This window comes from Notechis scutatus, chromosome 3 (assembly GCF_049901735.1).
Source record: "Notechis scutatus isolate UNSWTSFEM ecotype Mainland chromosome 3, rNotScu1.2, whole genome shotgun sequence".
Classification (NCBI taxonomy): Eukaryota; Metazoa; Chordata; class Lepidosauria; order Squamata; family Elapidae; genus Notechis; species Notechis scutatus.
Genome location: NC_142011.1, coordinates 4828259 through 4838231, shown reverse-complemented (window position 1 = coordinate 4838231; position 9973 = coordinate 4828259).

Sequence of the window (9973 nt, the reverse complement as noted above, 5' to 3'; positions counted from 1 at the left end):
AATACCACTCTATAAAGCCTTAGTAAGACCACACCTAGAGTATTGCATCCAGTTTTGGTCACCACATTACAAAAAAGATGTTGAGACTCTATAAAAAGTGCAGAGAAGAGCAACCAGGATGATGAGGGGACTGGAGGCTAAAACATATGATGAATGGTTTCAGGAACTGGGCCTGGCTAGTCTAGTGAAGAGAAGGACCAGGGGAGACAGGAGAGCAGCCTTCCAATATTTGAGGGGCTGCCACAGAGAGGACTTGCAACTGGCTGGCAAACTGTACTCAACGAGTAGTCCTTAATGGGTCTAAGTCTACATGGAGGGAAGTAAGCAGTGGGGTGCCACAAGGTTCCGTCTTAAGCCCAGGACTCTTCAATATCTTCATTAATGACTTGGAAACTTTCCAAATTTGCAGATGATACTAAGCTGGCAGGAATAGCTAACACCCAAAAAGATCGGCTCAAGATCCAGATGGATCTTGACAGACTAGAACACTGGGCCCTATCCAACAAAATGAAATTCAATGTAGGGAAAAGTAAAGTCCTACACTTAGGCAAGAAAAATCAAAAGGACACATATAGACTGGGTGAAACCAGGCTCAATAGCAGGAACTGTGAGAGGGATCTTGGAGTCTTAGTGGACAACCAGCTAAATATGAGCCAGCAGTGTGCAGCAGCAGCCAAAAAAGCCAATGCAATCCTAAATTCCATTAACAGAGGGATACTTTCAAGATCAAGGGAGGTACTAATACCATTCTATAAAGCCTTAGTAAGGCCACACCTAGAGTACTGCATCCAGTTTTGGTCACCACACTATAAAAAAGAGGTTGAGACTGTAGAAAAAGTGCAGAGAAGAGCAACCAGGATAATGAGGGGACTGGAGACCAAAACATATGAAGAACAGTTGCAGGAACTGGGCACGGCTAGTCTAGTAAAGAGAAGGACCAGGGGAGACAGGAGAGCAGCCTTCCAATATTTGAGGGGCTGCCACAGAGAGGAAGGGGTCGAGCTATTCTCCAAGGCACCCAAAGGCCAGACAAGGGATAATGGATGGAAACTGAACAAGGAGAGATAAGGAAAAATTTCCAGACAGTGAGAACCATCAACCTATGGAACAGAAGTTGCCTTTGGAAGTTGTGGGAGCTTCATCACTGGAGGCTTTCAAGAAGAGATTGGACTGCCGTTTGTCAGAAATGGTGTAGGATCCCATGATTTGGCAGGGGGGGTTGGACTAGATGACCTACAAGGTCCCTTCCAACTCTGTTAATCTGTAAATCTTAATCTGTAGGTCATCATCTTAGAGTGATTATGTTGCTGTGAGCAATCCAAGCCCAACCCTTCTTGATTCTTATCGGATGCCAGTTTAGCATTGAACTTTAATCGATCAGGGGGTTGTGTTTGAGCTTGAGCAGGCATCTCCATACAGGTAGTCCTTGACTTATAACAGTTCATTTAGTGACCGTCCAAAGTTACAAGAGCACTAAAAAAAGGGATTTATGACCGTTTTTCACAGTTCCAACCTTTATAGCATCCCCATAATCATGTGGTCAAAATTCAGGTGCTTGGCAGCTACTCATATTTATGAATCATTGTTGTGTCCCAAGGACATGTGATAGAAATGACATGTGACAGCAATTGCCCTTATACATATAGGCCACTTCATAGTGCTTTCCAGCCCTCTCTAAGCAATTTGCAGAGTCAGCATATTGGCCCCCAACAATCTGGGTCCTCTTTTTACCGACCTTGGAGGGATGGAAGGCTGAGTCAACCTTGAGCCAGTCAGTCAGGATCGAACTGCTGGCAGTGAGCAGAGTTAACCTGCAATACTGCATTCTAACCACTGGGAGAGAAAGGAGGGAGGGAAGGAAGGAAAGAAGGAAGGGAGGAAGGAATAGCACTTAGACTTATATACTGTTTCACAGTGCTTTTATAGCCCTCTCTAAGCAGTTTAACAGAGTCAGCATATGGCCCCCAACAATCTGGATCCTCATTTTAGCGACCTCAGAAGGTTGAAAGGGTGAGTCAACCTTGAGCCAGTTGGTCAGGATCGAACCGCCAAATTGCAGGCAGCTGGCAGTCAGCAGAAGCAGCCTGCAGCTCTGCCCTCTAACCACTGCACCACCGCGGCTCTTCTATGATCTCCTTTTGTGACCTTCTGACAAGCGAACTCAACGGGGAAGCCAGATTCACTTAACCACCAGGTTACTAACTGCAGTGATTCACTTAACAACTTGTGGCAAGGAAGGTCGTAACATGGGGGCAACACTCACTAAAGCAATGGCTCACTTAACAACAGAAATGTTGGGCTCCATTGTGGTCGTCAGTCGAGGACTACCTGCACTTGGAAACTTGTGGAATAACCCCCAAAAGCTTTTTTTTTTTTTCAGTTCAGTCAGTTAGAACTGAAATCAGTTAGAACTGAAGAAGCTCCTTGGATGAGAAGGGAAATGTTTTCAAAGAACAACAAAAAAAAATCCCCAAAAAGTCCAATTGCCTTTTGGAAAAAGCACTTTGGGGACTTACTGGAAAATCCTTGATTTGGAATAACAGAGTTGGAAGGGACCTTGTAGGTCATCTAGTCCAGTGTTGCCAATCAGTGGGCCAGGGACCACTGGGGGTCCACGAGAAAATTTTGGTGGTCCACAGAGAAATGTCCCCCCCCCCCCAATAGCAATTAATCCAGGCTGCTTTTTTCTGCTTCTTTCTGCTTCTGCTTTTGGCTGCACGCAAGGAAAGCAGCAAAAGTCTCTCTTTCTCTCCCCCAAACTCTGCCAGAAATGAGTCTTTGGGACCCTGCAAGGCCTCCTGCTCCAAGAGGCTGCGCCGGCACGACAAATCTCACAAAGACTCATTTCTGGCAGAGTTTGGGGGAGAGAAAGAAAGACTTCTGCGGCTTCTGCTGCTTTCCTTGCACGAAGCCCAAAGTCTCTCTCTCTCTCTCTCTCTTTCTCCCCCTCGAGAACGGAGCTGGGGACGGTATCCTGCGATCCCAAACAAAGAACAATCGATCGGTAGGAAAACGGGGTGGGGGATTTTCCTGCAGACTTTTTTGGGGGATTTTCCCAGGGTCTCTGGTCCGCGGGACTTAAAATGAGGAGTTTGGTGGTCCCTGAGGTCCAAAAGGTTGGCGACCCCTGTTCTATTCCAACCTCCTGCTCTAGTAGGAAACCCTGTGCCCGTGATGGCAAACCCATGGCACGCAGGCAGGAAGTGGCACGCAGAGCCATTTCGGCCGGCACGCAAGCCATCACCCACAACAGATCCATTGCGCATGCACGCGCCCCCCCCGTCAGTCAGCTGATTGTCAGGTATCTGCCACACATGTGCAGGGGGGTGGGCCATGCAGGGGGGTCGCACACACATGCGCAAGGGGGCAGGGGGTCATGCGCGCATTGAATTATCAGTGCAGGCACACGTGTGTGCGCGCACACACTTTCAGCACGCAATGATGAGAAGGTTAGCCCTCACTGCCCTATGATATTTTGGTTCAACACATTCTCAAAGATGCATCTCATCCTGGGCACACCCTTTTTTTTTTTTAAACTATTACCATCTGGCAGACAGTACCAGATAATAAAAACAAGGACAAATAGGCTGAAAAAACAGCTTCTATCCAGGGGTGGAATCCGACCGGTGTAACTATCGGTTTGGTGATGTACGATTTGCACGTGTGTGGACAGCCTGGACAGCTGAGCAGCGCTGTGTGCAGGTATGCAGCAGTTGAAAAAGCACTTTTTTATTCCTGCTTTTTCAACCACAGCTCTGCCACGCATAACAGCTGAGGTTGAAAAAGCAGGAAATAAAGGTCAGGTAAGAGCCCGGGCGGGCGGGTGGGCCAAAACAGCAGCAGACACAGAACCAGTTCGATATCTGCTGCTCTTCAGAGCTACCGGTTCTACAGAGCCAGACAGAACAGATAGAATCCCCACCCCTGCTTCTATCCCAGGGCAGTAGCTCTGTTGAATTCTACTACACAGTGCAATGTTAATGCAATATCAGGGGTTTTCCAATTCAATGTGTGGAGTGTGAAGGATGTGTGTTTGCGCTTATTTTCATGGTCATGACGTGCACTGAAGATGGTGTTTGATTTCGTTGTACGAGGTGCAAGGACAATAAACTAAGCTAAACTAAACTAAACTATCCCAGAAAATGGCTGCCCAGTCTCTTCTTAAAATTCTCCAGTCATGGAGCACCCATAACTTATGGTGGCAAGCAGTTCCACTAGTAAATTGTCCTCACCATTAGGAAGTTTCTCTTTTATTCCAGGTTCCTTCTCTCCTTGATTGGTTTCCACCCATTGCTTCTTGTCCTGCCTTCTGGTGCTTCGGAGAATAGCTTGACTCCCTCTTCTTTTGGGGCAGCCCCTCAAATATTGGAAGATGCTATCATGTCACCCCTGGTCCTTCTCTTCATTAAACTGGACCTACCCAATTCCTACCACTGTTCATCGTATGGTTTATCCTCCAGTCTCCTAATCCTCTTTGTTGCTCTTCCCCGCACTCTTTCTAGAGTCTCAACATCTTTTTGACATCATGGCAACCAAAACTGGATGCGGGATTCCAAGTGTGGCCTTACCAAGGCCTTATCAAGTGGGAGATACAGACACAGATTAACAGAGTTGGGAGGGACCTTGTAGGTCATCTAGTCCAACCCCCCACCCAAGCAGGAGACTCTACAGCAGTTTTGACAGGTGGCAGTCCAGTCTCTTCTTGAAAGCTTCCAGTGGTGAAGCTCCCACAACTTGACTATCATTAAGTGTTGTACCTGATGATTCTTGACTCTTGATGAATGAATCTTTTCTTTTATGCACACTGAGATCATTTGCACCAAGACAAATTCCTTGTGTGTCCAGTCACACTTGGCCAATAAAGTATTCTATTCTATTCTATTCTATTCTATTCTATTCTATTCTATTCTATTCTATTCTATTCTATTCTATTCTATTCTATTTTATTCTATTCTATTCTATTCTATTCTTATTGTGCCCTATGACTATCATTAAGTGTTGGACCTGATGATTCTTGACTCTTGACGAATGAATCTTTTCTTTTATGTACACTGAGAGCATTTGCACCAAGACAAATTCTTGTGCGTCCAACCACACCTTGGCCAATAAAGAATTATATTCTATTCTGTTCTGTTCTGTTCTGTTCTGTTCTACTCTACTCTATTCTATACTCCAATATCCTATTTGATTGTTTCCTAGTATGATTTGATTGCTTATTGTACCCTATGACTATTAAGTGTTATATGTGATGATTCCTGACTCTTGACAAATGTATCTTTTCTCTTATGCACACTGAGAGCATTTGCACCAAAACAAATTCCTTGTGTGTCCAATCACACTTGGCCAATAAAAAAATTCTCTTCTCTTCTCTTCTCTTCTCTTCTCTTCTCTTCTCTTCTCTTCTCTCTCTTCTCTTCTCTTCTCTTCTCTTCTCTCCTCTCCTCTCCTCTCCTCCTCCTCTCCTCTCCTCTTCTATTCTTATCGTACCCTATGACTATCATTAAGTGATGTACCTGATGATTCTTGACTCTTGACGAATGTATCTTTTCTTTTATGTGCACTGAGAGCATTTGCACCAAAGACAAATTCCTTGTGTGTCCAGTCACACTTGGCCAATAAAGAATTCTATTCTATTCTATTCTATTCTATTCTTTTCTGTTCTGTTCTATTCTATTCTATTCTATTCTATTCTATTCTATTCTATTCTTATCGTACCCTATGACTATCATTAAGTGACGTACCTGATGATTCTTGACGAATGTATCTTTTCTTTTATGTGCACTGAGAGCATTTGCACCAAAGACAAATTCCTTGTGTGTCCAGTCACACTTGGCCAATAAAGAATTCTATTCTATTCTATGCTATTCCTCTATTCCTAATCCTTCTCTTCTCAATTTTTTTGAAGCTGCAATACGGGACACTTATATACCATTTCCCTGCATTTCCCTGATATTTCTCTGCAAACATTCATTGTATGTTTTAAGCCTCCAGGCCCCTAATCATCTTTTTTTGGTCTTCTCTGTACATTTTCCAAGGTCTCCAGCATCTTTGCAGTGAAGTCTGTCTGGAATTACCCTTTCCAAAATTGTTCTTTTTTTTTTTTTTTAAGGGATTGTCCCTAAAAAAAGGGGGACACGTCCCTCTACCCCCTCCAGAAATTGGCATGGCTAGGATGCTTGCCTCCTGGGCTTTTCGGCCACACATCTGAATTTTCTATCCTATGTCGCTCTGACGTGACTCTAACCCAACCAATTGCAAGGAGATGTTTCTGCTCTGTAGATCCATGGAAACAGCGCTGTGTGGAAGAATAGAAGGCTCCGAGGAAGAATAGAAGACACGAAGCAGTAAGCTTTAAAAAAAAAAAAGATTTATTTCTTTTTAAATAGGAAAGGAAAGGCAAGCTTGGCCATCCTGGGTGTGGAGAGGGAGAGAGGGAGGCATCTGCAACCGTCCCAGATGGCTTCCTTCCCATGAACAACATCAATGGGGGAAGCTTAAGGACAGATGTTTCGTTGCTTAACTAGCTAGGTAACATCATCAGTGCAAGGAGGGATTGGGGTTTGCTGTTTATATACTAGTCCTACCAGTCAATGACTACTTTAGCTTCAACCACATCAATACAAGAGCATACAACAGATACAAACTCAATGTAAACCACTTCAAACTCGATTGCAGAAAGTACGACTTCAGCCACAGAGTGGTCAATCCCTGGAATGCACTACCTGACTCTGTTGTCACGTGCTCAAACCCCCCCCCACTCCTTTAACCTTAAACTATCCACTGTTGACCTCACCTTGTTCCTAAGAGGTCTGGAAGGGGCGTGCGTAAGTGCACCATCGTGCCTACCGTCCCTGTTCTATTGTCCCCATTTATTCGTATCTATTTGCTGTGTTTATACTTATACCTGTGATCTTGTAAGTGACTGACAAATCAAATAAATAAAAATAAAATAAAAAATAAAAGAAGGAAGGAAAGAAGGAAGGAAGGGGGAAGGAAGGAAGGAGAACAGGGAAGGGGAAGGAAGGAGAGAAAAGAATGGAGGGAGGAGAGAAAAGAAAGGAGGGAGCAGGAGGAAGGAAGGAAAGGAGAGAATACCCATTCCTAAGAGGTCTGTAAGGGGCGTGCATAAGTGCACCATCGTGCCTACCGTCCCTGTCCTATTGTCCCCATTTATTCGTACCTATTTCCTGTATTCTTACTCATGTTTACACCTATACCTATTATCTTGTAAGCAATTGACAAATCAAATAAATAAATAAAATAAAAAATAAAAGAAGGAAGGAAAGAAGGAAGGGGGAAGGAAGGAGAACAGGGAAGGGAGGGAAGGAAGGAAGGAAGGAAGGAAGGAAGGAAGGAAGGAAGGAAGGAAGGAAGGAAGGAAGGAAGGAAGGAAGGAAGGAAGGAAGGAGAGAAAAGAAGGGAGTGAGTGGGAGGAAGGAAGAAAGGGGGAAGGAAGGAGAACAGGGAAGGGGAAGGAAGGAAGGAGAGAAAAGAATGGATGGAGAAGAAAAAAGAAGGGAGGGAGCAGGAGGAAAGAAGGAAAGGAAAGGGGAGAATACTCATTGCTAAGAGGTCTGTAAGGGGCGTGCATAAGTGCACCATCGTGCCTCCCGTCCCTGTCCTATTGTCCCCATTTAATCGTACCTATTTCCTGAATTCTTACTCATGTTTACACTTATACCTATTATGTCTTAAGCGATTGGCAAATAAAATAAAATAAATAAAATAAAATAGTGGTTTGCCCTCTCACCAACACTGACAGGGCAAGCAACATGTATATAATCAGAGAGCAAACCCCACTCCCTTCCAGCACTGATGCCTGTGGTAATATAACCTATTGATCATTTTATCATTTTCTGTAAGGCCTTTGTATAACTAGCAGTAAGTCTAGGAAGATGTGGGCATTCTTGGTGGGGGTAGGAGTATCTTTGCTCAGAGTGCCTCATTCTGTTTTGATTCTGCCAGTTTAGAAGGAATAGGAAAATGGGTGAAAGTTCAAGGTACAAGATACACAGTTGTGCTTTCTCATGGGACTTTCCAAACTTTCCCATGAGACTTTCCGTGGCTGTATGATCTCACCCTAGCAAGGTAACATCTGGGACTTTCCAAGATTGTGTGTTCTCATGCTGGTGAAGTAATCTCCTGTTGAGGTCATTGTTTTCTGAATATGCATACTGTATATTTTGCTTGTGTGTTTTCTCAATAAATACTGCTACCTGAGTTCTCTCAGGGTTGGCATTTTCTCAGAGACAGTCCCTGTGTCTCATTTCAAATGTCAATCCACCATAAATGGTGACCCGACGTGATAGCTTGAAAGCTATACGTTTCCCGCATCCTATACTCATTGTCGCGGACGTCGACTGGGCCCTCATCTTCTTCGCTGGACGAAGATAGATTCTTTTCGTGAGTATGGGGGAGATCTCTCGAAGGCTCAGAAAGAGCACATCAGGGAATTGAGAGGGATCATTGGGAATAGTTTTGGGTTTGGAATTGGCAGTAGGGGTTGTGCTGTAGGAAAGAAAGAAATTGAGGACTTACTACAGTATGTTTGGAAAAATATTAAGTCATATCCGGAGGGAGGTAGTATTAAAGTAGAGTCCTGGAAAAAGATAGGGAAATTTTTGCACGAGGAGCCTCGTGCCCTTCTTCAATTTTGTTAACCTGGAGAGTGATTATGGATGCATTAGCTACTTATGAACAACCGCTCCTATCACCCCCGAAGAAGGTTTGCCGCTTTACCATGCGGTACGTTTGTTGCCGCCGACGGCACCTCCAGATAAATCTGGGGACTGTCTGGCGCTAGAAATACTTTGTCAGAGGATAAGAGTTTACCTTTAAGGGTTCAGGTGGATGCAGTTACTGCAGCTATTCAAGAAGCAAAGAATAGAGGGGAACTATCAGGAGATGATTTGGTGGAGTTTGGAGTAGAAGTTCAACTTAATCCAGTGGAAATTGTCATGGATGCTGCATTAAATCCGCAGCGGGAGTGGAAGCCTTTACAGCTCAGAATTTTGAGGGAAGTTAAGCAAGCAGCAAAAGAATATGGTGTTAGAACGCCATATACTCAGGCATTGTTAGAAGCAGTTGGTTATGGAAATAAAATGATTCCGGCTGACTGGAAAGCTCTGTTGAATATGATTTTAACTCCAGCTCAATATTTGGTGTTAGATCAGAAATGGAGACAGCTGGCAGTCCAGAGGGGAACAGCAAATGTTACCCCAGATCAGCTTTATGGAGCTGGTAATTTTACAACAGTGGAACAACAGAGAGATGGTATGCCTGAGGAAGGGTTCATTCTTCTCCCACAAATAATTTTTCAAGCCATAGGGTCTCTCCCTGACGGCGAAGGTGGTGAGAAGACCTTTACTAACATCAAACAAGGGAACAATGAACCCTATGAAAATTTCATTAGCAGACTGAAATTGGCTATTGAAAGACAAATTGATAATCAATTCGCCCAGAAAGAGTTGCTTTTAAGCTAGCAGTAGAACAAGCTAACACAGATTGCAAAAAGATTTTAAATCCACTTATAGCAAGTGGGGAGAGAGAAATCGCAGATTTGATTAATGCATGTAGGAAGGTTGGGAGTCAGTCTTTTAACATGGAAACTTTAGCTCTGGCTTTACAAACAGGACATGCTCAGAAGGGGAATTGTTTCAATTGTGGGAAGCCTGGACATTTTAAAGCGCAATGTCGGGCTCCTGGAGGAGGTCAAGGTCAGCAGTATAAGAGATCAATGGGACAGGGTGTTCGTCCTAAGTCAGTGTGCCCAAAATGTAAGAAAGGATACCATTGGGCATATCAGATGCTCCTACAGTTTTTACTGATGGAGGGAAAGTTTTTGGTGCTTGTGTTTGGAAAGATAAATCTGGAATTTGGCATACAAAAGTGACTTCAGAGCAGAAGTCTGCCCAGCAGGCAGAACTTGCTGCTGTAGTTTTGGCTTTTCAAAATTTTCACAATCAGGATTTTA